This window comes from Mustelus asterias, chromosome 29 (genome assembly GCF_964213995.1).
Source record: "Mustelus asterias chromosome 29, sMusAst1.hap1.1, whole genome shotgun sequence".
Taxonomy (NCBI): domain Eukaryota; kingdom Metazoa; phylum Chordata; class Chondrichthyes; order Carcharhiniformes; family Triakidae; genus Mustelus; species Mustelus asterias.
Genome location: NC_135829.1, coordinates 18,813,474 through 18,838,128, shown reverse-complemented (window position 1 = coordinate 18,838,128; position 24,655 = coordinate 18,813,474). Strand labels below are relative to the sequence as shown.

The window sequence follows — 24,655 nt, the reverse complement described above, 5'->3', positions numbered from 1 at the left end:
TATTTTGTCTTCCAGGGAATGAAAGGATGCAATCACTTCACTTGGAATCATGTGACTGGATCACGTGACGATGCTCTGCATTTTCTTAGACATCAGTTCAATGGTGTTTCTGGTTACTGCCGTGAAGTCAGGCAGACTATTGTAATGTTTCTCCTGGAGGACTCTCGACCTTGGTAACGGAGACCTGATAACCTGTTGTGTGTGTGTGTCCCGGTGTTTATGAGCAGGAAAGTTTGACAATTCTGCCTTTCTCACTGTGTAGATATATTGTAGAATACACCCTTATCTGTCTCACTCCATCAAGCAAAGGAGATTGACTTGACTGTATCAATGCTGTTGTTGAGTTCACTGCTTTCTGCGGGTTGTCGGGTGCTGGAGAGCTGGCCAATGCGAGGGTAATTCTGACTCATTCCCTTACACGTGACGTGGTCTGGATTGAAAGTGGGTAATTTATAAATGACTCAAATCATTGCTGACACGCTGAATTAATGGTGAACGGTGTTTTTAAATGAATGAGGAGTAAGATTTGGGAATATTGTTGCTGCCTTCTTGCTTCCCCTCCCACCCCTACCTTCTCACAAGTACACTTCTTAGCCCCTATGACCCTTGCCCTCCCACCTCTAACCAGTGCCTAGTCCCACAGGATGCAATGCTGTCGGCTGTTGAGATGCGGGAAACACAATGCCCCCCCACCTCACCTCTGACAGAGCACAAAGCGAATCAAAGTGTTTCTTCTACAGCTCGGAGCATGGCTGCCACTTTGCTCTAAAGAGGACATGGTCTCATCTTAAGATTAACAGTTTCGTTTCAACAAATGTTCATGGGGCGACCTTGGACCTTTCTGGGCCGGTCTGCCTACAGTTGGTTCACATGTTGAGGTGATACGATCACAAGCTCTCCAAGGCCTGTCCTTGTGTTTGAGGAAGGGGAGTGGAAATCATCCCAGTTGAGGCAGTCGATGTCCTCATCTCTGCCACAGCCGGTCTAACAGCCGGAGCATCTCCAGCCTCGGTAGAGAGCAGTCCTCCAGTAGAAAGGCATTGTTTCCATCAACCTCCCAATGTCTCTCTGTCATAACCAGGTCATGCCAAATCCTGATTGGTTTGGAGCTGTTGGGAACACGATTACGACAGACGAAACTGATTACTCAGCAAGAGGTTTGCAGCTGTGAGCGAGGGCTGGATTTATAATCGATAAGCACAGTAAGAAGTATCACAACACCAGGTTAAAGTCCAACAGGTTTATTTGGTAGCAAATACCATAAGCTTTCGGAGCGCTGCTCCTTCGTCAGATATCCACTCCATCTGACGAAGGAGCAGTGCTCCGAAAGCTTATGGTATTTGCTACCAAATAAACCTGTTGGACTTTAACCTGGTGTTGTGAGACTTCTTACTGTGCTTACCCCAGTCCAACGCCGGCATCTCCACTTTATAATCGATACCCAGGGCTGAGCGGCTAGTGAAACGCACTCTCCAGCTTCACACTCCCAAAACATTTATTAGGCATGTGGAGAGTGACCCTGTGCCCAGTCTGTATGTCCAGATCCACAGCGGGGGGCAGGCAAATAGCTGGAATCAATCTGGGATCAGTATAAACGGAAGCTCGTTCATCGGGGCCAGGTTCCAGGCTTTCTGGCCTGCGGAGAGAAAACATCAGTTTCTGTCTCAAGCAATCAGAGTCCATTTGGAGTACAATTCCAAACGTGCGGATGGACCCTGGCGCCAAGATGAGGGTGTTGGTTGGCTCAGTTGGCTGGACGACTGCTTTGTGATGGAGAGCCATTCCCAACAGCCAGGGTTCGATTCCTGGACCGGGCTGAGGTTGCCTGCGAAGGCCCCGCATTCTCAGCCTTGCCCCTCGCCTGAGGTGCGGTGACCCTTGGCTACATTCGCCACCCCTCAAAGGGGAGCGCAGTCCTCTGGGACTGTGGCGACATTTCATTTAGATTCTGAAGACGTTTAAAGTTCAGTCTGATCCAGACCCAAGGCACTTAAACATGTTTCTGTCAGTTTCAATCCTTTGTTGTTGTTACTATTTTATTTTCTTTGGAGATTTTTTATTGTGTTAGCGTATCAGAATGTCTTCAATGACTAGTGATGCCATCAGGAACTTGTGGCCATTGTGTGTGTGCGCGTGTGTGTGTGTGTGTGTGTGTGTATATATCCTCAGGTATCAAGGATATGCTTGCTACAGCACAAGAGGACGAATTAGCACCATAAATCTTTGAGACGTGTAAATAGAATCTTTTTATAAATCAGGAGCAGTACCTGCTAATAATGTCAAGCTTGTTACTCTAAACTTAGGATCCAGACAATGCACGTAAATCAGTTCACTTTCCCTCTTGCAGGGAGCAGTTTTCAGGTATTCGGTATATAAATCACGTGATTCGCCTGTTCCTCACTCCCACTCAATTCCCAGGCCGGAAGGTTTGGAAATCGGAGAGGTGTTTGGGCTGTTGTTGTCTTGCAAGGCTCCCCCGCCACCTTCCCAGAAACCTGCGGGAGCTCTGAGCAGTTTTGGGCGGAGCCACGCCAGTGGTCTGTTGGCCATCGCACAACCTGTCCAGTTGTCATTGCAACATCCTGTAATGTCCTTCCACCGGCTGTCACTGTTCCTGACATCGCAGAGCCTGCTGGTAACACCCAGGGGCAGATAACTTTACTGCACCAACACTGTCTCCACTTTAACCCCTCGTGCCCGCTGTGAGAATAATGGGCAAGGAATGAGCTTCAGACTCCTCAGGACTGAGCTCTTGAGTTTGCTCAGAATGATGCTTAGGCAGTCTTGTACTTTTCATCAAAATAACTGTTCTGAATTATCACTGATTATGTGAACAGGAGGGCTGAGGTGAGGGCACAGTGTGATCCTGGCCCGAAATGAATATTCTGATTTATTAGTGCAAACAATCAGGTGTGGACCACGTTCTGGCGTTTGGAGCCCAAGCCTGAGGAAAGCAGTGACCTCCCATCAGTGCCGCCTCTCCGTGTAGCCCTGCCTTCGCTAGGCCTAGCACCCTGGCGATGCCACCTGGGGCAGGCTCCTGTTGTTCGGGCAGGGCCTAACCTTCCGCTTGTGGTTTCTGAGGTGAATGGAGTTAAATTTTTTTTGGGGCTGAATTTAATGATAAAGTGTTGGCACTCCAGGCTTTTTCGTTCAAATGGCTCAAAAGTGTGGGCAGTGAGTTTGGGCATGGGAAGCGTGCCAGCCTAGGCCAGTCTGGGTCTGGACTGGCTTTTGGCCCAGGGTCGGCTGTGGAAATGAGTCAGAGCATGTTTCAACCCTGCCCGGGCGCCCACAGTGCACCCAAAGGGACGTCACAACCCACTCTCTGTTTCATCATTCTGTAATACAGAGTTAGAATGGTCAACAAAGTTTTTAAAAAATACTGTTACGCTGTGTAAAAAAAAAGAGCAACCTGTTTTTACTGTTAAACTGGATGGGTTCTAGATGTTTCTCCCCCTCACTACTTTGCTGTTTTTGTATCATCAGTTTTACGCATTGTCTCAGACATTAGTTTCAGGGTCCGATGAGGCGCACCCCCCCTCTTCCCCCCCTCCTGGGATAGCTTTTATCCTTCTATCTGCAGTAGTCTGTACTGCAGTCAGGTGCTGTTTGCTGTAAATAATGTACAGAGAAACTATTGTAAAATGTTTTGTTTTTTTTTAAAAAGAGAAAATCCTAGATTCTGATTTCCGGACTTTTTTTTTCTGTTGGTGAAAGTTTTTCCAGAATCCTAATTGTGATCTCTTTACTTTCCTGGATCCATCCGGCTGTCGGCCACTGGTGAATTCCATGGTGTTAGGCGGGTCCCCACAAAATCTCCCACTGGGCCCCCACTTCGAAACGTGGAGTTTTACTTTCAGAGGTGGAATTTAATCGCTCCTCGTAACGAAGCGTCTCCATTGATCCCCTTCCCGTGTCGATTGCTCGGTGTGTCTCATTGTGCGGAATTCCCAACGCAGCTCCCAAGTTCTGTCCCAGAGTCGTGGCCCTGTTGTATCAAGTCTCAGTCCCCCAGCGCCCCTCTCCCCCACAGGGCAGCGGTACTCGCTGCGACACGCTGATCCAGTCGTGAAGAGCAATGGGCTGAATCTCTGCCCCGTACCGCTGTTTGTGCGGATAAACATCGGGTACAATGGGGCAAACACACCGGCCACTTTCACAGTGTTGCCCCCCCCACGACCCCTTCTGGTTCACTGAACTCTCCACCTCAGCACCGCCATTCTGCTTAAACCAGAATCAGGAAGTCCCTCTGGAGCTGTGGAATGAGGAACTGATCCACACTGGCATCTCCCCAAACTACAATCCACCACTGTCTGCAGAGGGAGTGGCAACAATCCCTTCCCTGGGTTTGGGGTGCGGGGGGTGGGGTGGCTGCTCTCGTGGTCGGACTGTTTTGTGTTCACCTGCCACCCAGTCAGGCTCTGACTAGGGGATGGAGCTTTGATCAGGGTGGGGTTGGTGACCGACCGGGGGTTAGGATGTCGAGAGCAATTTTAATTTGTGCTTCGCATGATGTAGGAATCAGAGGGATGCTGAGGGTAGACTGACGTGCTCACGTGCACATGCGTAAACACGCGTGCACATGCGTAAACACGCGTGCACATGCGTAAACACGCGTGCACATGCGTAAACACGCGTGCACATGCGTAAACACGCGTGCACATGCGTAAACACGCGTGCACATGCGTAAACACGCGTGCACATGCGTAAACACGCGTGCACATGCACTCCGACGTGCGTGCTCAGACTGCTTTTTCCAGATTAGCTTTCCCTTCCCACGCCCTGATTGGCTGCCCTGCTCAGTTCTCTGGAGACAAAAGTCAAATCCTTTCCATCAGAGGGGAGTTTCCAGCTGACCCCCCACACCCGGCCCACAGTTTGGATCAGATATGCCCACAATTCCCCTGGCTGGGCAGGGACTTGTGCTCAGAGATTTATTTGAGGGGGCTCTGGGTCTGGGTGTGAATCCAGGGGATGCGCCACAAGAAACGGCATTCCTGAATAAGTTCCTGCAAATAGCGTTTCAAACTTCTCAGTGCGAATGGGAGCAGTGACAGACACCAATTCCCAATCCCCTGAATGCTCCGTTCATTGTTAGGAAACTCCGAATTCCAGCCGGGAGCTGATATTGATGCAGCCCAGACTCGATAGGCTGATAAATGCCCCCTGCCACCACTCTGTAGGGTTTTGCTGTTCAGACAGGTACCTGGAGTCAGGCTGGCTCCACTCCCCAACTCAGTTTCCATCAGCAGCTCCTGTGTTCTGCTGCTGCTCCAGATTCTGCTCCAGATTCTGCTGATATCTCACCTGGAGCTGGAGCTGCAGCAACAATAGCCAGAGCGGCTGCCTTGGGAACAAAGAGTCACATTTACAATACTCTCAGTGGGGCAACTCCAAACACATCCTCTTCAACATTACAATGGGCACAAGAGGAGGAGAGGTACGTCACCCTCTCTCAGGGTCCAGTGTGCAGGAGCCAGGAGGACCGCCACTGTCCTGAGGCGGGTTGTGGGGAGGCCGCTGAGTGCCTGGGCCAGAGTAGATCGTGATCCCAGCAGAACGTCCTGCCCCATTTTTACCAGGGCCACCACTGGTTTGGATTTGAACCATCTTTCACGTATGGCCCCGCTGCCCCCTGGTCTTCACCAGTCACCACAGCGGGGGAAGCTGGCTGTATTGTAGTTCATTTGTCCTGTACTGTTCTGTAGTTTCCTCACCCCCAGTTCCCCCTCCCCGTGAATGTAGCTGTGCGTCAGACTGACGGGAGCCTCACCGGGACTTGAAGTGTAGACGTTTACAACACATTATTTTTGTTGCTGCGTTGGATGGTTTCCTGATGAATTAAATGAAAGCTCTTACTGGTGAATCTCATGTAAAGTGTATATTAAGGAGTTCTTTTTTATACAGTACTGTACCTTGCCTTGTGCATTTAGGCAAAAAAAAAGTAATAAATCTTTTTATGAGACAATCACAATCCCCCCGGGTTTCGTCTCTTTATTCTGAAAGTTGACGATGTGTAAATGCAATATTCCGGCTGGATTTGAATGGGATTTCGGGAGAACAAACAGCCGGCACCGATACACAAATTGTAGAACTACCGGCAAAATGGCCGCACTGCAGTTTCGTCACCTGCAGCAACTCCAGCCATGAGGGGGCAGCACTCGCGCTTCAGAGTCAGTGAGTCGTGAATTCAAGCCTTACTCGAGCATTCCAGTGCAGCACAGCGGGAGCTCTGTGCTGTCAGCGATGCTGTCTTCTGGATTAGAATCCCGTAAATCCCATCTGCGGGCTCCTATTTAAGTTAAAGATTCCAGGAGAGCGAAAGCAGGAACGTTTTCACATTTCACCACCCACACAACCACAAACGGATTATCTGGTTGTTTTGTCTCATTGTTGTCTGAGGGACCTTGCTGTCACGACACTGAGTAATCTTGTGTTGCTTTCTGATTCTCATTCATTCTACTTAAATAGTCTCAATCCCACTGCATTAGAGGGACAAAGCCATACCTAGATACCTATCCCAAATGTGTGGTCCATTTTATAATGTGGAGATGCCGGCGTTGGACTGGGGTAAACGCAGTAAGATGTTTAACAACACCAGGTTAAAGTCCAACAGGTTTATTTAGTAGCACAAGCCACTAGCTTTCGGAGCGCTGCTCCTTCGTCAGGTGAGTGGGGTTTCAGTTCACAAACAGGGCAGATAAAGACACACACTCAATTTACAAAATAATGGTTGGAATGCGAGTCTTTACAGGTAATCAAGTCTTAAAGGTACAGACAATGTGAGTGGAGAGAGGGTTAAGCACAGGTTAAAGAGATGTGTATTGTCTCCAGCCAGGACAGTTAGAGAGATTTTGCAAGCCCAGGCAAGTCGTGGGGGGGGTTACAGATAGTGTGACATGAACCCAAGATCCCGGTTGAGGCCGCCCTCATGTGTGCGGAACTTGGCTATCAGTCTTTGCTCTGCGACTCTGCGCTGTCGTGTGTCGTGAAGGCCGCCTTGGAGAACGCTTACCCGAAGATCAGAGGCTGAATGCCTGTGACCGCTGAAGTGTTCCCCAACAGGAAGAGAACACTCTTGCCTGGTGATTGTCGAGCGGTGTTCATTCATCTGTTGTCGTAGCGTCTGCATAGTCTCCCCAACGTACCATGCCTCGGGACATCCTTTCCTGCAGCGTATCAAGTAGATAACGTTGGCCGAGTTGTAAGTGTATGTACCGTGTACCTAGTGGATGGTGTTCTCATGTGAGATGATGGCATCCGTGTCGATGATCCGGCACGTCTTGCAGAGGTTGCTGTGGCAGGGTTGTGTGGTGTCATGGTCACTGTTCTCCTGAAGGCTGGGTAGTTGCTGCGGACAATGGTCTGTTTGAGGTTGTCTACCTCGGAATTCTGCAGTTCTCTGTTTAGGGAATACTCTGCGTTTTTTAAATTCTTCCTGGCAAAATGAACAAAAAAAGTTCACATTTTCCCAAATTATACACCATCCACCAGAATGTTGCCAAGCACTCAACTCATCTTTATCTGCCTGCAACCTCCTTATGACCCTCACAACATAGAATCCCTACAGTGCAGGAGGAGGCCATTCAGCCCATTGGGTCTGCACTAACTCTCTGACAGAGTATCTTTCCCAGGCCCTGTCCCTGTAACCGCACACATCCACTCCACCAATTCACCTAACCTTTACATCTTGGGACAGTAACGCACAATTTGGGTGGTGCATTAGTTAGCACTGCTGCCTCACAGAGCCAGGGACCCGGGTTCAATTCCAGCCTCGGGTGACTGTGCGGAGTCTGCACATTCTCCCTGTGTCTGTGTGGGTTTGCTCCGGTTTCCCCTCTCAGTCCAAAGATGTGCAAGTTAGGTTGATTGGCCATGGTAAATTCCCCCTCAGTGTCAGGGGGATTAGCAGGTTAAATACAAGGTTACAGGGCTAGGACCTGGGTGGAATTGTGGTCGGTGCAAGACTCAATGGGCCAAATGGCCTCCTGCACTGTAGGGATTCTATGATCCTATCAATTTATCATGGCCAATCCACCTAACCTGAACATCTTTGGACCGTGGGAGGAAACAGGAGCACCCGGAGGAAACCCATGCAGACACGGGGAGAACGTGCAGACTCCACACAGTCAGTGACCCGAGGCCGGAATCAAACCTGGGTCCCTGGCGCTGAGAGACAGCAGTGCTAACCATTGGGCCACCGTGCTTTCTGACCTATCTTTGTGATATCTGCAAACTTAACTTCCATGAGGTGTTTGAGTGTATGACTCTCAAGAAAGTTAATATGCAGGTGCAGCAAGTAATTAAGAAGGTTAATGGATTGCTATCCTTTACCAGAGGAATTGAACATAAAATTAAGGATGTTGTGCTTCTGTTATCCAGGGCATTGGTTAGACCACATCTCGATTACTGTGTGCAATTTTGATCTCTTTATTTAAGGAAGGATGTGAATGCGTTGGTGACGGTTCAGAGGAGGTTTACTAGATTGATACCTGGAGTGAGCTGGTTGTTGGATGAGGAAAGGTTGGACAGTCTCAGCTTGATTCCAACTGGAGTTTAACAGAGTGAGGGATGAGTTGATTGGAGTATAAAAATCCCTGAATGGTCTTGACAAGGTGGATGTGGGAAAGATGTATCCTCTTGTGGGTGTGTCCAGAATTGGGGTGGGGGTACAGTGTTATAAAATTAGGGGCCACCCTCTCAGGACAGGGATGAGGAGAATTCCTGCCTCAGGAGGTGGTGTCACAGAATATTTTTAAGACAGAGATAGAATCATAGAATCCCTATGGTCCAGAAGGAGGCCATTCAGCCCACTGAGTCTGCACCGACCAGGTCCTAACCCCATGCATTTACCCTAGCTAATCCCCTTGACTCTAAGGGGCAATTTAGCATAGCCAATCCACCTAACCACTGGGCGGCACGGTAGCACAGTGGTTAGCACTGCTGCTTCACAGCTCCAGGGACCTGGGTTCGATTCCCGGCTTGGGTCACTGTCTGTGTGGAGTTTGCACATTCTCCTCGTGTCTGCATGGGTTTCCTCCGGGTGCTCCGGTTTCCTCCCGCAGTCCAAAAATGTGCGGGTTAGGTTGATTGGCCATGCTAAAGAATTGCCCCTTAGTGTCCTGAGATGCGTAGGTCAGAGGGATTAGTGGATAAATATGTAGGGATATAGGAGTAGGGCCTGGGTGGGATTGTGGTCGGTGCAGACTCGATGGGCCGAATGGCCTCTTTCTGCAGTGTAGGGTTTCTATGATTCACCGTGCCGCCCCTGATGGATGGAGGTAGATGGATTCTTGTTCGGTAAGGGAATCCAAGATTATCGGGGGTAGATGGGAATGTAGGACTTACAACACAAACAGATCAGCCATGATCTTATTGAATGGTGGAGCAGGTTTGAGGGGGCCGAATGGCCTACACCTATTTTTATATGTATGATAGAATCGTAGATGTTTACAGCATGGAAACAGGCCTTTCAGCCCAACTTGTCCATGCTGTCCTTTTTTTTATCCCCAAGCTAGTCCCAATTGCCCACATTTGGCCCATATCCCTCTATACCCAACTTACCCATGTAACTGTCTAAACACTTTTTAAAAGACAAAATTGTACCCGCCTCTACTCCTGCCTCTGGCAGCTCATTCCAGACACTATCCACCCTCTGTGTGAAAAAATTTCCCCTCTGGACCCTTTTGTACCTCTCCCTGGAAAGGGGTAAGTTCAGCACCGTAAGTTAAGAGGAAAGCTTACTCCTTCCAAAGGAATCCCTATAATTTATTACCTGTGGGGCACCCGATTTACTTAACAGTCACAAGGAGAGTGTTGTAAAGCAGGAATTGAGTTAAGTGGTTACATCGGAGTTAGCTTCCATTATACCTGGTCATACAAATCTCTCATCGTACCCGCCAACGGACTTGGAAATATATTGGCTGTTCCTTCACTGTGACTGGGTCAAAATCCTGGAACTCCCTCTCTAACAGCACTGTGGGTGTTCTTACACCTCAGGAACTGCAGCGATTCAAGAAGGCAGCTCACCACCACCTTCTCGAGGGACAATTAAGGACGGACAAATATAAAACATTCCGAGGCACTTGAAACTTATAACGCAATATTTGACACACAGGCACATGAGGTTCCAGGCAGATGATCAAAAGCTTGTTTTGAAGAGGTAGTATAGTTATTGTACAGGTGCCAAAAATCTTAAAGTTTATTTATTAGTGTCGCAAGTAGGCTTACATTAACACTGCAATGAAGTTACTATGAAAATCCCCTTGTCACCACACTCCAGCGCCTGTTCGGGTACGCCGAGGGAGAATTTAGCACGGCCAATGCAACTACCAGCACGTCTTTCAGACTGTGGGAGGAAACCGGAGCACCCGGAGGAAACCCATGCAGACTCCGCACTGTCATAGAATCTACAGTGTGGAAGGAGGCCATTTGGCCCATCAAGCCTGCACCGACAACAATCCCACCCAGGTCCTGTCCTATCCCCGTAACCCCACATATTTACCCTCCTAATCCCCCTGACATTAAGGGGCCATTTATCATGACCAATCAACTAACCCACACATTTTTCAGACTGTGGGAGGAAACCTACACAGACACGGGGAGAATGTGCAGACTCCACACAGACAGTGACCTGAGGCTGGAATTGAACCTTGGTCCCTGGCATTGTGAGTTAGCAGTGCTAACCACTGTGCCACACCCTAGTCATCTCACAAAACTCAATTAATCTCAGGGCGGCTAAGTTAGATTCCAGTTACTGGCTGTAAAGTGCTTTGGTTGGGGGTGGGGGGGATCTTTAGTTTGTTAGGCTGCTATATAAATGCAATTGCTCCTGGGTTGGATAGACAGAACACAGTAAATAGATTAGTGATGGATTAGAATGGAATGTTTGAAGTATAGTAAGGATTGAACCTTTTAAACATTTGGAGTAAGCAATGGCAATGACTGTCGCTCAGGCACAGAACTTTCTAGAAAAGATTGCATGCATCCTGGTTAGGTGAGAGTAATGGCTTTAGAATTGACTTAAAGGAATTCAGAAAGGACAAAGTAAATAAAAACGAATAAAGTGACTTGATATTTACAAAATCTAACCAGCAGAATAATGTGACATTGTTATGAGGAGTTAGTGGAACTGTTCCCTCAGATTGGAGAAAGCTGCCTCAATATTTAACATGAGGCAGAACTGGGAAAACTCGACTCATTAGCCTGCCTCAGCAAACATAGCATCTTACAGCACAGTCTGAGGCCATTCAGCCCACTGTGCCTGCCCTATCCCTAATGCTATCCAATTCCATTCTTTCCCTTTGCAAATTGTCTTCCTCAGTATCGAATTTCTTTTGGAAAGATGCTCTTGAATCTTTCAGATGGTAGACTGCTGCTTCTAGCAGTTTGCAGAGTTTGAGAATATTGTCCCCATCTCTCCTCCGCTTTTAAATCTCGGAGTCTGCGGAGGGGTTCACTCCGATGCAATGGAACTCTATCTAAAGTAAAGGGGTTACGGGCTGTAACCATAGGACTAACCTTAAGACCATAAGATGTAGCAGCAGAATTAGGCCATTCGGCCCATCGAGACTGCTCTGCCATTCAATCATGGCTGATATGATTCTCATCCCCATTCTCCTGCCTTCTCCTATAATCCTTGATCCCCTTATTGATCAAGAACCTATCTATCTCTGTCTTAAACACACTCAATGACCTGGCCTCCACAGCCATCTGTGACAATAAGTTCCATAGATTCACCACCCTCTGGCTGAAGAAATTCCTCCTCATCTCAGTTTTGAAGGAGCGTCCCTTCACTCTGAGGTTGTGCCCTCGAGTTCTAGTCTCTCCCACTAGTGGAAACATCCTCTCCACATCCACTCTATCTAGGCCTCTCAGTGTTCTGTAAGTTTCAATTAGATCCTCCCCTCATTCTTCTAAACTCCATCGAGTACAGACCCAGACTCCTTAACTGCTCCTCATGTGACAAACCCTTCATTCCTGGGATCATTCTTGTGATCTCGTCTGGACCCCCAATAGACACAACAGCTATTTTGCCCTTGTTAATGACATTGCCTCAGTTGGAATATAGTGTCGCATTTTGGTCTCCTGACAGAATGGCTGGTACTGAGTTTTTGGAAAAGGATTCCGTTTAGAAATACAAGATTGATTCCCAAGTTAAAATACCTCACCAGCCCAGATCTAGAAATAAAACCGTGAACCTCACTGCTTCACAAGAACAGAATTTAGGAGGTTTGTCTTTTCCCAGAGGTCGGTGGAACAATTAAATGGCCTGGACGGCAGAGTGGTTAGAACTGCTGCCTCCCAGCGCCAGGGACCCGGGTTTGATTCCCGGCTTGGGTCACTGTCTGTGTGGAGTTTGCACGTTCTCCCCATGTCTGCGTGGATTTCCTCCAGTTTCCTCCCACAGTCCAAAGATGTATAGGTTAGGTCAATTGGCCATCTTAGTGTCAGGGGGATTAGCTAGGGTAAATACTTGGGGTTATGGGGATAGGACCTGGGTGGGATTGTGGTCGGTGCAGACTCGATGGGCCGAATGGCCTCCTTCTGCACTGTAGGGATTCTATGATTCTATGAAAATAAGCAGACACTGGAAACTGAAAAGATCAGAGAATGCTGGAAAAGCCCATCAGGTCTATCAGCGTCTGCAGGGAGAGAAACAGGGTTCACGTTTTGAGTCTGTTTGACTCTTCATTGGGAGTTCAGAGTTTATCCACTGTTCTCTGTTCTTGAATGAAACAAGTAAGAAGTCTCACAACATCAGGTTAAAGTCCAACGGGTTTATTTGGGATGACGAGCTTTCAGAGCACTGCTCCTTCATCAGGTGAATGAATGAATGAGGAAGGAGCGACACTCCGAAAGCTCGTGATTCCAAATAAACCTGTTGGACTTTAACCTGGTGCTATGAGACTTCTTCCTGTGCCCACCCCAGTCCAACGCCGGTAACTCCACATCATGTAAATTGAACAACTTATTGGTTTGTTCTGTGAGTGTTGATTCACTGCGTGCCTGCGAAAGATGTGGAATGGAGATCACTGCCCTCAGAATAAATACTAAAGTATAAAAATCATGCACATTTGGACATCTGGGCTCACTTTGATTGCTGGGGGGTGTGGGGGGGAGTGGGGGTGTTGGGAGAGGAATTCTGTTTGTCTTTTCCCCTAAATCGGGCCTGGATTTATACCGAGAAAATTCCCTACCTTTGAGTGACTGGAGAATCGTGAAGTATAAAGTGGCATCAGCGGGGAGGAGTTAAATAGAATCATTGGCACATCTTCAGGATATACTTGCCACAGAGGGAGTGCAGCGAAGGTTCACCAGCCTGATTCCTTGGATGGCGGGATTGTTGTGTGAGGAGAGATCAGGGCGACTGGGCTGTATTCGTTGGAATTTAGAAGAATGAGAGAGGATCGGGTTTAATTTTTTGGGGGGGATAGAGTGGGGTGGGATGCTCATCCGGAGAGTCAGTGCAGACCAGATGGGCCGAATGGTCTCTTTCTGCGCTGTAGGGATTCTATGGTTGTTTGGAAAGGTATAAAATTCTCACAGGGCTGGACTGACAGGATGCACGGATGTTGTCTCCTCTGGCTGGGGTGGGGGAGGGGGGGCTAGAACAAGGGGGTCACAGTCTCGGGATACGGGGGAGGCCATGTAGAACTGAGATAAGGACAAATGTCTTCACTCAGAGGGTGGTGAATCTGTGGAATTCGCTACCGCAGACGGCACGGTGGCGCAGTGGGTTAGCACTGCTACCTCACAGCGCCAGGGACCCGGGTTCGATTCCCAGCTTGGGTCACTGTCTGTGTGGACTCTGCACATTCTCCCCGTGTCTGCGTGGGTTTCCTCCGGGTGCTCCGGTTTCATCCCACAGTCCGAAAGATGTGCTGGTTAGGATGCAGTGGCCGTGCTAAATTCTCCCTCAGTGTAACCCGAACAGGCGCCGGAGTGCGGCAATTAGGGGATTTTCACAGTAACTTCATTGCAGTGTTAATGTAAGCCGACTTGTGACAATGAATAAACTACAACCAAGTCACTGATTTCTAGACATGTGAGGTGTCCGAGGTTATGGGGAGAGTGCGAGAGTGTGGCATTGAGATAGAAGATTGGCCATGATCATGTTGAATGGTGGTGCAGGCTCAAAAGGCCGAATGGCCTCCTCCTAGTTGCTCTGTTCGAGCCTGGCCACGCAGTTCACTGCACAGCAAGTTAGGAGCCACTGACTGCAATAATGTATTCGAGCATTTTGGAGAATTACAGAAACAGCACAATCTGAATACCCACTCCCGCACCTCAAAGACCAGTGACACCAGCATGTAATCAGATCATATGCACAGCCTTCTGAGTGTAATTCTGTTCCGGAACAATCTGTGACTCCAATTTACAGAGATAGAAACTCAATGAATAAGATCTGAACCTATACATGGTGCATGGGCACCATCTAGTGGCTACTGACCAAACTGCAGCAGCACAATACAGATGACAGATCTATTGGAATAATAACAGCAAGTGCTGGATATAGAATCCTTACGGTGCAGAAGGAGGCCATTCAGCCCATCAGGCCTGTACCAACAACAATCCCACCCAGGCCCTATCCCCACGAATTTACCTTGCTAATCCAACCTAACACTAAGGGGCAATTTAGAATGTCAGATCAACCTAACCCACATGTCTTTCGGACTGTGGGAGGAAACCGGAATATCCGGAGGAAACCCACGCAGACACGGGGAGAATGTGCAGACTCCGCACAAACAGTGACTCAAGCCGGGAATCGAATTCGTGTCCCTGGCGCTGTGAGGCAGCAGTGCTAACCACTGTGCCACCATGCCTCTGGTTACTGATCCTCAATCACTGCGGACAGTTTCTCTTTGTTTCCTCCAGGTATCAAACCCCTGATTACGCATCTTTAAAACTTTCCCATCACCTTCCGTGCTCGAGGGAGAACAATCCCAACTGCTCCGGCCTCTCCACATGAAGTTCCTCATTCTTCCTGAGGAGAGACCAGGACAGCAGGGATGGTTCAGAGGTTACGAGCAATGTTGATAAGATAATTGACATTCTACCAGTCCATCGCCAAAACCCTTTAACCTCACCCGCGGCTGGGGTTCTCCGGTGTCACCACGGTGAATGAGCGCCATTCTCACCACCTGCCGCAGTTCCAGTCTAGCAGCGATGTTCTTTAGGACCCGGCCAGCTCACTCTGTGGTGGTGCTCCTGAGTCACTCTTGGAAACATTCGAGTTTCCCACCCAAAGTGCATTCTGTGCCCTTGCCACACTCGGGAGACACGGCGGCACAGTGGTTAGCACTGCTGCCTCACAGCGCCAGGGTCCCGGGTTCAATTCCGGCCTCGGGCCACTGTCTGTGTGGAATTTGCACGTTCTCCCCGTATCTGCGTGGGTTTCCTCCGGGTGCTCCGGTTTCCTCCCACACTCCAAAGATGTGCGGGTTAGGTTGATTGGCCATGCTAAATTGCCCCTTACTGTCAGGGGGATTAGCAGGGTAAATATGTGGGGTTAGGGGAATCGGGCCTGGGTGGGATTGTGGTTGGTGCAGACTCGATGGGCTGAATGGCCTCCCTCTGCACCGTAGGGATTCTGTGATGATTCTTCCTCCAAGTCACGTTGAACATGGAGGAGTGATTCATCCGCTGAGGGGGGGGATGGTATATGGTAATCAGCAGGGGGTCCCCTTGCCCATGTTTGACCTGGTGCCGTGAGACTTCATGGGGTCGAGAGTCGATGTTGAGGACTCGCAGGGCAACTTCCACCCGACTGTATACCACTGCGCCGCCATCTCTGCTGGGCCTGTCCTGCTGGTGGGACAGGACATACCCAGGGATGGTGATGGTGGTGTCTGGGACATTACCTTCACAGTGTGATTCCATGAGAATGACTGTCAGGCTGTTCTGAACCAGTCTGTGGGGCAGCTCTCCCAGTTTCGACACAAGCTCCCCCTGGTGTTCGTAAGGAGGATTTCACAGGGTCATTTTATTTATTAATTGAATTTAAATTCCACCAGCTGCTATGGTGGGATTTGAACCTGTGTTTCTGGAGCATTAACCTGGATTACTAGCCCAGTACCAACACAGCAGACACACAGATCTTAGTCTAGATTATTTCTATCAGTTGCTGCAGTGCATCTTGTAGATGGTACACACTGCTGCCACTGAGCGTCAGTGGTGGAGAGACTGGATGTTTGTAGATGTGGTGCCAATCAAGCGGCTGCTTTGTCCTGGATGGTGTCGAGCTTCTTGAGTGTTGTTGGAGCTGCACCCATCCAGGCAAGTGGGGAGTATTCCATCACACTCCTGACTTGTGCCTTGTGGATGGTGGACAGGCTCTGGGGAGTCAGGAGGTGAGTTACTTGCCGCAGGATTCCCAGCCTCTGACCTGCTCTTGTAGCCACTGTGTTTATACAGCTGGATCCAGTTCAGTTTCTGGTCAATGGAAACCCCCCAGGATGTTGATCTGTAGCAAGTTGCTTACTCTCAGTAAATTCCTGATCTTTGCATTAAATTTACAAATATCCTGTGACCATTATCAAGAAGGCAAATGGGATGTTGGCCTATATCACGAGGGGGATAGAATATAAAAGCAGGGATGTCTTGATGCACCTGTACAGGGCATTGGTGAGGCCGCAGCTGGAATACTGTGTGCAGTATTGGTCCCCTTATATGAGGAAGGATATATTGGCATTGGAGGGAGTGCAGAGAAGGTTCACCAGGTTGATACCGGAGATGAGGGGTTTGGATTATGAGGAGAGGCTGAGGAGATTGGGTTTGTACTCGTTGGAGTTTAGAAGGATGAGGGGGGATCTTATGGAGACTTATAAGATAATGCGGGGGCTGGATAGGGTGGAGGCGGAGAGATTCTTTCCACTTAGTAAGGAAGTTAAAACTAGAGGACACAGCCTCAAAATAAAGGGGGGTCGGTTTAAGACAGAGTTGAGGAGGAACTTCTTCTCCCAGAGGGTGGTGAATCTCTGGAATTCTCTGCCCACTGAGGTGGTGGAGGCGACCTCGCTGAATATGTTTAAAGCGCGGATGGATGGATTCCTGATCGGTAAGGGAATTAAGGGTTATGGGGATCAGGCGGGTAAGTGGTACTGATCCACGTCAGATCAGCCATGATCTTATTGAATGGCGGGGCAGGCTCGAGGGGCTAGATGGCCTACTCCTGCTCCTATTTCTTATGTTCTTATGTTCTTATTATGTTATTAAACTGGAGAGAGCGCAGAAGAGATTTACAAGGATGTTGCCGGCACTCAAGGGGCTGAGTTATAGGGAGGGATTGGACAGGTTAGGACTTTTTTCTTTGGAGCGTAGGAGACTGAGATGGTGACCTTGTAGAGGTGTATAAGATCGTGAGGGGCACGGACAGAGTGAACGCACTCAGTCTTTTTCCCAGGGTTGGGGAATCGAGAGCTAGAGGACATAAGTTTAAGTTGAGGGGGGAAAGAATTAATGGGAACCTGAGGATCAACTCTTTTACAGAGAGGGTGGTGCGTGTGTGGAATGAGCTGCTGGAGGAAGTGGTTGAGGCAGGGACACTGACATTTAAAAGGCATTTGGGCAGATACATGGATCAGAAAGGTTTAGAGGGATATGGGCCAAATACAGGCAAATGGTGTTAGCTTAGATGGGTATTTTGGTCAGCATGGACCGGTTTGGGCCGAAGGGCCTGTCTCTGTGCTATAGAGTCCATGATTCTGTGGTTTTGATTTGATTTATTATTGTCACATGTATTAGCATACAGTGAAAAGTATTCTTTCTTGCGCCCTATACAGACAAAGCATACCGTTCATGGAGTACATAGGGGAGACGGAAACGAGAGAGTGCAGAATGTAGTGTTACAGTCATAACTAGGGTGTAGAGAAAGATTAAAAAAGACAAGGTGATCTCACAGCCTCCCTGTTCTCTGTGTGAGGATCGGATTGGAGGGGGTGGGACCGAGAGTCTCGCTGTTGAGTTGGGATGAGCGGAGGAGGTTGTTGGAATTTTGAGGGGGTGAGATGTTTATTCCAGAATGAGAATTGGATCCGGTCTTTGGTGAGAGGGGTTGTTGTGAGTGAGAGGCACACTCGCACCTGTGGAACAAAGCTGATGTTCCACAACCTCCCACTCACTGTCCTATTTATAGAGGGATTCTCGGTCAAAGCAGGAATCGGGAGGAGAGCGTCCCGGGAATGTCACTAAACCCTTTCCACTGGGTTCTTGGGGCTTTTACCCAGAGCAGAGACACAGACAACTGCTGCTACCGGGAATGTGGGAAAGTACGGACATGTCGTAAATCTGTGGAGAGAATGAAGAAGCTGCGAATATTCCCTTTAGAACAGAGAAGGTTCCAGAAAGCGGCGCTGAGGGTTACGAGGGGTTTGATAAGATAATCAGGGGAAGATCTGATGTGTGGGTATCTGGATGGCATCATCTTCATCATCAGGACAAGAGTTAGGAAGGTTTGTTTTACACACAGGGTTGTTCGGACACTAATTTACCCCTTCAGAAGGTGGTGGTGAGGTGCCTCCCTGAACCGCTGCAGTCCGTGTGGTGTAGGTACCCCCACAGCGCTGTTAGGGAGGGAGCTCCAGGATTTTGACCCAGCGACAGTGAAGGAACAGCCGACATATTTCCAAGTCAGGTTGCTGTGAGGCTTGGAGGGGAAACTCCAGGTGGTGATGTGTTTGCTGCCCTTGTCCTTCTCTAGAGGTCATGGATTTGGAAGGTGCTGTCGAAGGAGCCTTGCTGAATTGCTGCAGTTAGGGTTGGGGTTAAAGTTAGGGTCAGGGTTAAGGTTAGGGTCAGGGTTAAGGTTAGGGTTAAGGTTAGGGTTAGGATTGGTGTTGTTGCAGTGTATCTTGTAGATGGTACACACTGCATTAGGGTTAGGGTTAGGGTTCGGGTTGCTGCATCTTGTAGATGGGACACACTGCATTAGGGTTAGGGTTCGGGTTGCTGCATCTTGTAGATGGGACACACTGCTGCTGCTTCAGGGATTGGAAAGAGTGAATGTTTAAGCTGGAGGATTGGGTGATCGGCTACTTTGTCCTGGATGGTGTTGAAGTTGTTGAATGTTGTTGGAGCTGCACTCACCCTGACCTATTGCCCAGTTTCGGTTCTCAAAGTGTCAAGTCATCAGCCACACACCTTGTTATACTTTGTTTTGCGTTTTGAGATTTAACTCTGAGAGTTTAGAATCATCTTGTGTTCGAGTTCCCCAGTCAGTGAGTGAATGATGCTGTGAGTATGTGGTGGGGTTTGTTAATGCCCTCTGGTTGGGAATGTGTAGGGTCTGGTACAGATGCCGGACAGTAAATGGAAGTCCCTACCCCACACTCACTATTCGAGGATATTCACCCTGAATGGGGCAGGAATCTGAGAACAGGTCTCGGGACAGGGGATTCCAGCAGGCGATTGTGGTCGAGGAGTGGGGACACTGGCTGATTGTTCCCCTCCCCCACTCCGGGACCACCTGGGGACCGCAGCCGGGGACCGCAGCCGGGGACCGCAGCCGGGGACCGCAGCCGGGGACCAGCCGGGACTGACCAGGAATCAGAGATGGGATCTTCCTGTGATCTTTGAATATTTATTCGTACAGTGGTTGGCACATTCACTCAGTGGATTATTAGTGGGTGGTGTCAGACAGGTAGAGCTACACAAACAGAACAACACCGTGTATTTATCTAGCGATTAATAAAATACTGTCCCCAGGTGATCCTCAGGAACGTTATGAGTAAAATGTAAAAAACATGACGCTGAACCACGTAAGGAGTTGTGAGGTCAGGTGAACAAACATTTGGTCCAAGTGGCTGATTTTAAGGAGCGTCTTGAAGCAGGAAAGTGATATAAAGAGACAGAGAGTCTTTGGGGAAGATATTTTTTATTTATTCAGGGAATATGGATGTCACTGGCTGGCCAGCATTTATTGCCCATCCCAAGCCCTTGAAATTGAGTGTCTCGCTCGGCCATTTCAGAGGGCAGTTGAGAGTCAACCACATTGCTGTGGCTCTGCAGTCACATGTAGACCAGACCAGGTAAGGACGGCAGATTTCCTTCCCTAAAGGATATTAGCGAACCGGATGTGTTTTTCCAACAATCGACAATGGTTTCATGGTCATCAGTAGATTCTTAATTCCAGATTTTTATTGAATTCAAATTTCACCATTTTCCAAGGTGGGATTCGAACCCGGGTCTTCACTGGGTCTCTGGTTTATGAGTCCAATCACAACAGCACTGCGCCACCACCTCTCCCACGGTCTTGGAGCTGAAGAAATGGCCACCAATTCAGGGGGGAATAAAGTGAGGGATAGATGAGCAGACAGGATTGCGGGGGGGGGGCGAATATCTCAGAGGCTTTGTGAGGCTGGAGGAGATCACAAAGATAGGGAGGGGGTGAGGCCAGGGAGGGATTTGAAGACCTGGATGAGAATTTTAGAAGCAGGAGTTGTTTGGGGAGTTAATGTAGGTGACAATGATGGGGGCTTTGGACTGAGTTAAAACGCGGGCAGCAGAGAATTGGGTGAGCTGAGGGTTACAGAGGGTGGAAAGTGGGAGAGCAGTCAGGAGAGCGCTGGAATATTCGAGGGAGGAAACCATAGATCAGGGACTCGTAAGCAGATGAGAGTTGAGGGAAGCTACATTGACTGAGACAATAACACATAAGAAAAAGCAACAGGAATTAGGCCACAGAGTCTTCTGCCACTTCCATCATTTAATACAATTATAGAGTCATTGAGGTTTACAGCATGGAAACAGGCCCTTCGGCCCAACTTGTCCATGCCGCTCTTTTTTTGTAACCACTAAGCAAGTCCCTGGCAGCCAAGTCTATGGGCTGTGTTTGGCCCAAATCGCTCCATACCCATCTTACCCATGTAAGGGTCTAAACGCTTTTTAAAAGACAAAATTGTACCTGCCTCTACTACTACCTCTGGCAGCTTGTTCCAGACACTCATCACCCTCTGTACACAAAAATTGTCCCTCTGGACCCTTTTGTATCTCTCCCCTCTCACCTTAAACCTATGTCCTCTGGTTTTAGACCCCCCTACCTTTGGGAAAAGATGTTGACTATCTGGCTGATCTATGTCCCTCATTATTTTATAGGCCTCGAAAAGATCACCCCTAAGCCTCCTACGCTCCAGGGAAAAAAATTGATTTGATTTGATTTATTATTGTCACATGTATTAACATATAGTGAAAAGTATTGTTTTTTGCGCGCTATACAGACAAAACATACCATTCATAGAGAAGGAAACGAGACTGTGCAGAATGTAGTGTTATAGTCATAGCTAGGGTGTAGAGAAAGATCAACTTAATGCAAGTAAGTTCATTCAAAAGTCTGATGGTAGCAGGGAAGAAGCTGTTCTTGAGTCGGTTGGCACGTGACCTCAGACTTTTGTATCTTTTTCCTGAAGGAAGAAGGTGGAAAAGAGAATGTCCGGGGTGCATGGGGTCCTTAATTATGCTGGCTGCTTTGCCGAGGCAGCGGAAAGTGTAGAACAGAGTCAATGGATGGGAGGCTGGTTTGCATGATGGATTGGGCTACATTCACAACCTTTTGTAGTTCCTTGCGGTCTTGGGCAGAACAGGAGCCATACCAAGCTGTGATACAACCAGAAATAATGCTTTCTATGTTGCATCTGTAAAAGTTGGTGAGAGTCGTAGCTGACATGCCAAATTTCCTTAGTCTTCTGAGAAAGTAGAGGCATTGGTGGGCTTTCTTAACTATAGTGTCGGCATGGGGGAGACCAGGACAGGTTGTTGGTGATCTGGACACCTAAAAACTTGAAGCTCTCGACACTTTCTACTTCGTCCCCATTGATGTAGACAGGGGCATGTTCTCCACTCCGCTTCCTGAAGTCGATGACAATCTCCTTCATTTTGTTAACATTGAGGGAGAGATTATTGTTGCTGCACCAGTTCACCAGATTCTCTATCTCATTCCTGTACTCTGTCTCGTCATTGTTTCAGATCCGACCCACTACCGTGATGTCGTCAGCAAACTTGAAAATCAAGTTGGAGGGGAAATTGGCAACACAGTCACAGGTGTATAAGGAGTATAGTAGAGGGCTGAGGACACAGCCTTGTGGTGTTGAGGATGATCGTGGAGGAAGTGTTGTTGCCGATCCTTACTGATTGAGTCCCAGTCTATCCAGCCTCTCCTTGTAACTCAAACCATCAAGTCCCAGTAGCATCCTAGTAAATCCTGGCTGCCCATTTGCCTCAATTCTGGAATAAACATCTCACCCCCTCAAAACTCCAAAAGCATAACAACCTCCTCCGCTCATCCCAAATGAACAGCGAGACTCTCGGTCCCACCCCCTCCAACCCGATCCTCACACAGAGAACAGGGAGGCTGTGAGATCACCTTGTCTCTTTCAATCTTCTGCCTCAGGCTATTTGTTCAGGGTGACAGTCTGTGATATTTAATGAGTTCTCTCCTGACAGAATTGGTTCCATTCCTCTCTATTCAGATATAGCCACACAATCACGTTTCTGCTTTATTCTTTTATGGGATGTGGCGTTGCTGACTGGCCAGCATTTATTGCCCATCCCTAACTACCCTGGAACTGAGTGGCTCGCTAATCCATTTGAGACTCGACCACATTGAATCATAGAATCCCTACAGTGCAGAAGGAGGCCATTCGGCCCATCGAGTCTGCACCAACCACAATCCCAACCAGACCCTATCCCCATAACCCCATGCATTTACCTTAGCTAGTCCCCCTGACACTAGGTGGCAATTTAGCATGGCCAATCCACCCACCCCACACATCTTTGGACTATGGGAGGAAACCGGAGCACCCGGAGGAAACCCACGCAGACACGGGGAGAATGTGCAGACTCCACACAACTGTAGATCTGGAGTCACATGTAGGCCAGACCCGGGTAAGGATGGCAGATTTCCTTCCCTAAAGAACATTAGTGAACCAGATGGGTTTTTCCGATGAGAGTTTTATGTTCACCGTCACTGAGACTAGCTTTTCAATCGCAGAGTTTATTCATTTAATTCAAATTCCGCCATCAGCCGGGGTGGGATTTGAACCCGGGTCCCCAGAGCATCAGCCCGGGTCTCTGAGTTCCTAGCCCAGTGACATTACCACTGCCATCCCCACCACCCACTCTCCCTGATTCCCCGATTCCCTCAGAGATCAAAAATCTGTCTCAACCTTTAACATATCCAGTGATGAAGTCTGCATGGTGTCTGAGTGGCAGCCCGGACATGTGGCCATGTGGTGATCTCAGTGTCCACTATCTGGCCATGATTGGTAAAGTCCGGTTTAGCCCCAAACAGTTTCCCGGGAGCGGGACGAAACTGGCCTGAAGAGAACGGAGTTTGTGACGGGGGAATGGAAGAACGATGGGATCCGGATCCTGATATTACAGCGGGGGAAATCTTCACTGATTTTCATTTCTGCACATAGAATCCCTCCGGTCCAGAAGGAGGCCATTTGGCCCATCGAGTCTGTACCAACCACAATCCCACCTAGGCCCTATTTTTTTGATACATTCATGGGACATGGGCATCGCTGACTGGTCAGCATTTATTGCCCATCCTGAGTTGCCCGAGGGTAGTTGAGAGTCAACCACATTGCTGTGGCTCTGGAGTCAACATGTAGGCCAGACCAGGTACTCATTTACTCTGATAGTTTCCCTGACACTATGGGGCAAGTTAGCATAACCAATCCACCTAACCCGCACATCTTTGGACTGTGGGAGGAAACCGGAGCACCCGGAGGAAACCCGCGCAGACACGGGGAGAATGTGCAAACTCCACACAGACAGTGACCCAAGCCGGGAATCGAACCCGGGTTCCTGGCGCTGTGAGGCAGCAGTGCTAACCACTGTGCCACCGTGCCGTGTCGGAGGATAATTTTGAACAGAGGGAGGAGGCGAGAGAGAGGCTGATGTGAGTGTCTTCAGCGTCTGCGTGAAAAATAAACCCAACAAAAACAAAATATGCTGGAAAATCTCAGCGGGTCTGACAGCTTCTGCGGGCAGAGAATAGAGCCAACGTTTCGAGTCTGGATGATCCTATGTCAGAGCTGAGAGCCAAGAGAATCAGCGGAGATTGCGGGCGAGGGGGTTTGAATTGGACAAAGGGAATGTAAATGAGGATATAGGAGGCTGAGAAGGTGCTAAAAGTGTCCATTAAGTGATCAGAATGTGAGAATGGCAGAACAGAGACAAAGGACTGTCTGAGGGATGTGGCAGTCGCCCTGAAGTGGTGGGTGGTGGTGGAGGGGGTGGGTGGGGGGGGGGGGGGGGGGGGGGGGGAATACAAAGATTTCTCTCAAGGTCCCAGCAATTTCCTCCCTTGCCTCTCTCAGTATTCTGGGGTATATCCATCAGGCCCTGGGGACTTGTCTACCTTAATGTTTCTCAAGAACTCCAATACCTCCTCCTTTTTGATCTCAACATGACTCAAACTATCTACACATCCTTTCCCAGACTCATCATCCACCCGATCCTTCTCTTTGGTGAATGCTGACGCAAAGTACTCATTTAATACCTCGCCCATTTCCTCTGGCTCCACGCATAGATTCCCTCCCTTGTCCTTGAGTGGGCCAACCTTCTCCCTGGCTACCCTCTTGCTCTTTATATATGTATAAAAAGCCTTGGGATTTTCCTTAATCCTGCTGGCCAATGCTTTTTCATGACC

General features: G+C 48.8%; 1 protein-coding gene across 4 annotated transcripts in view; it reads left to right on the top strand.

The window, feature by feature from the left end:
* The window catches only part of LOC144480566 (zinc finger protein 609-like), a 124,124-nt gene extending 121,977 nt beyond the window's left edge, over positions 1-2,147 (top strand). For all 4 annotated transcript variants that reach the window (XM_078200156.1, XM_078200157.1, XM_078200155.1 and 1 more), the window contains one exon: positions 16-2,147. The gene's annotated coding sequence lies outside the window, so the exon portion shown is untranslated. The remainder of the gene's footprint in view (positions 1-15) is intronic.
* Positions 2,148-24,655: the final 22,508 nt, after the last annotated feature.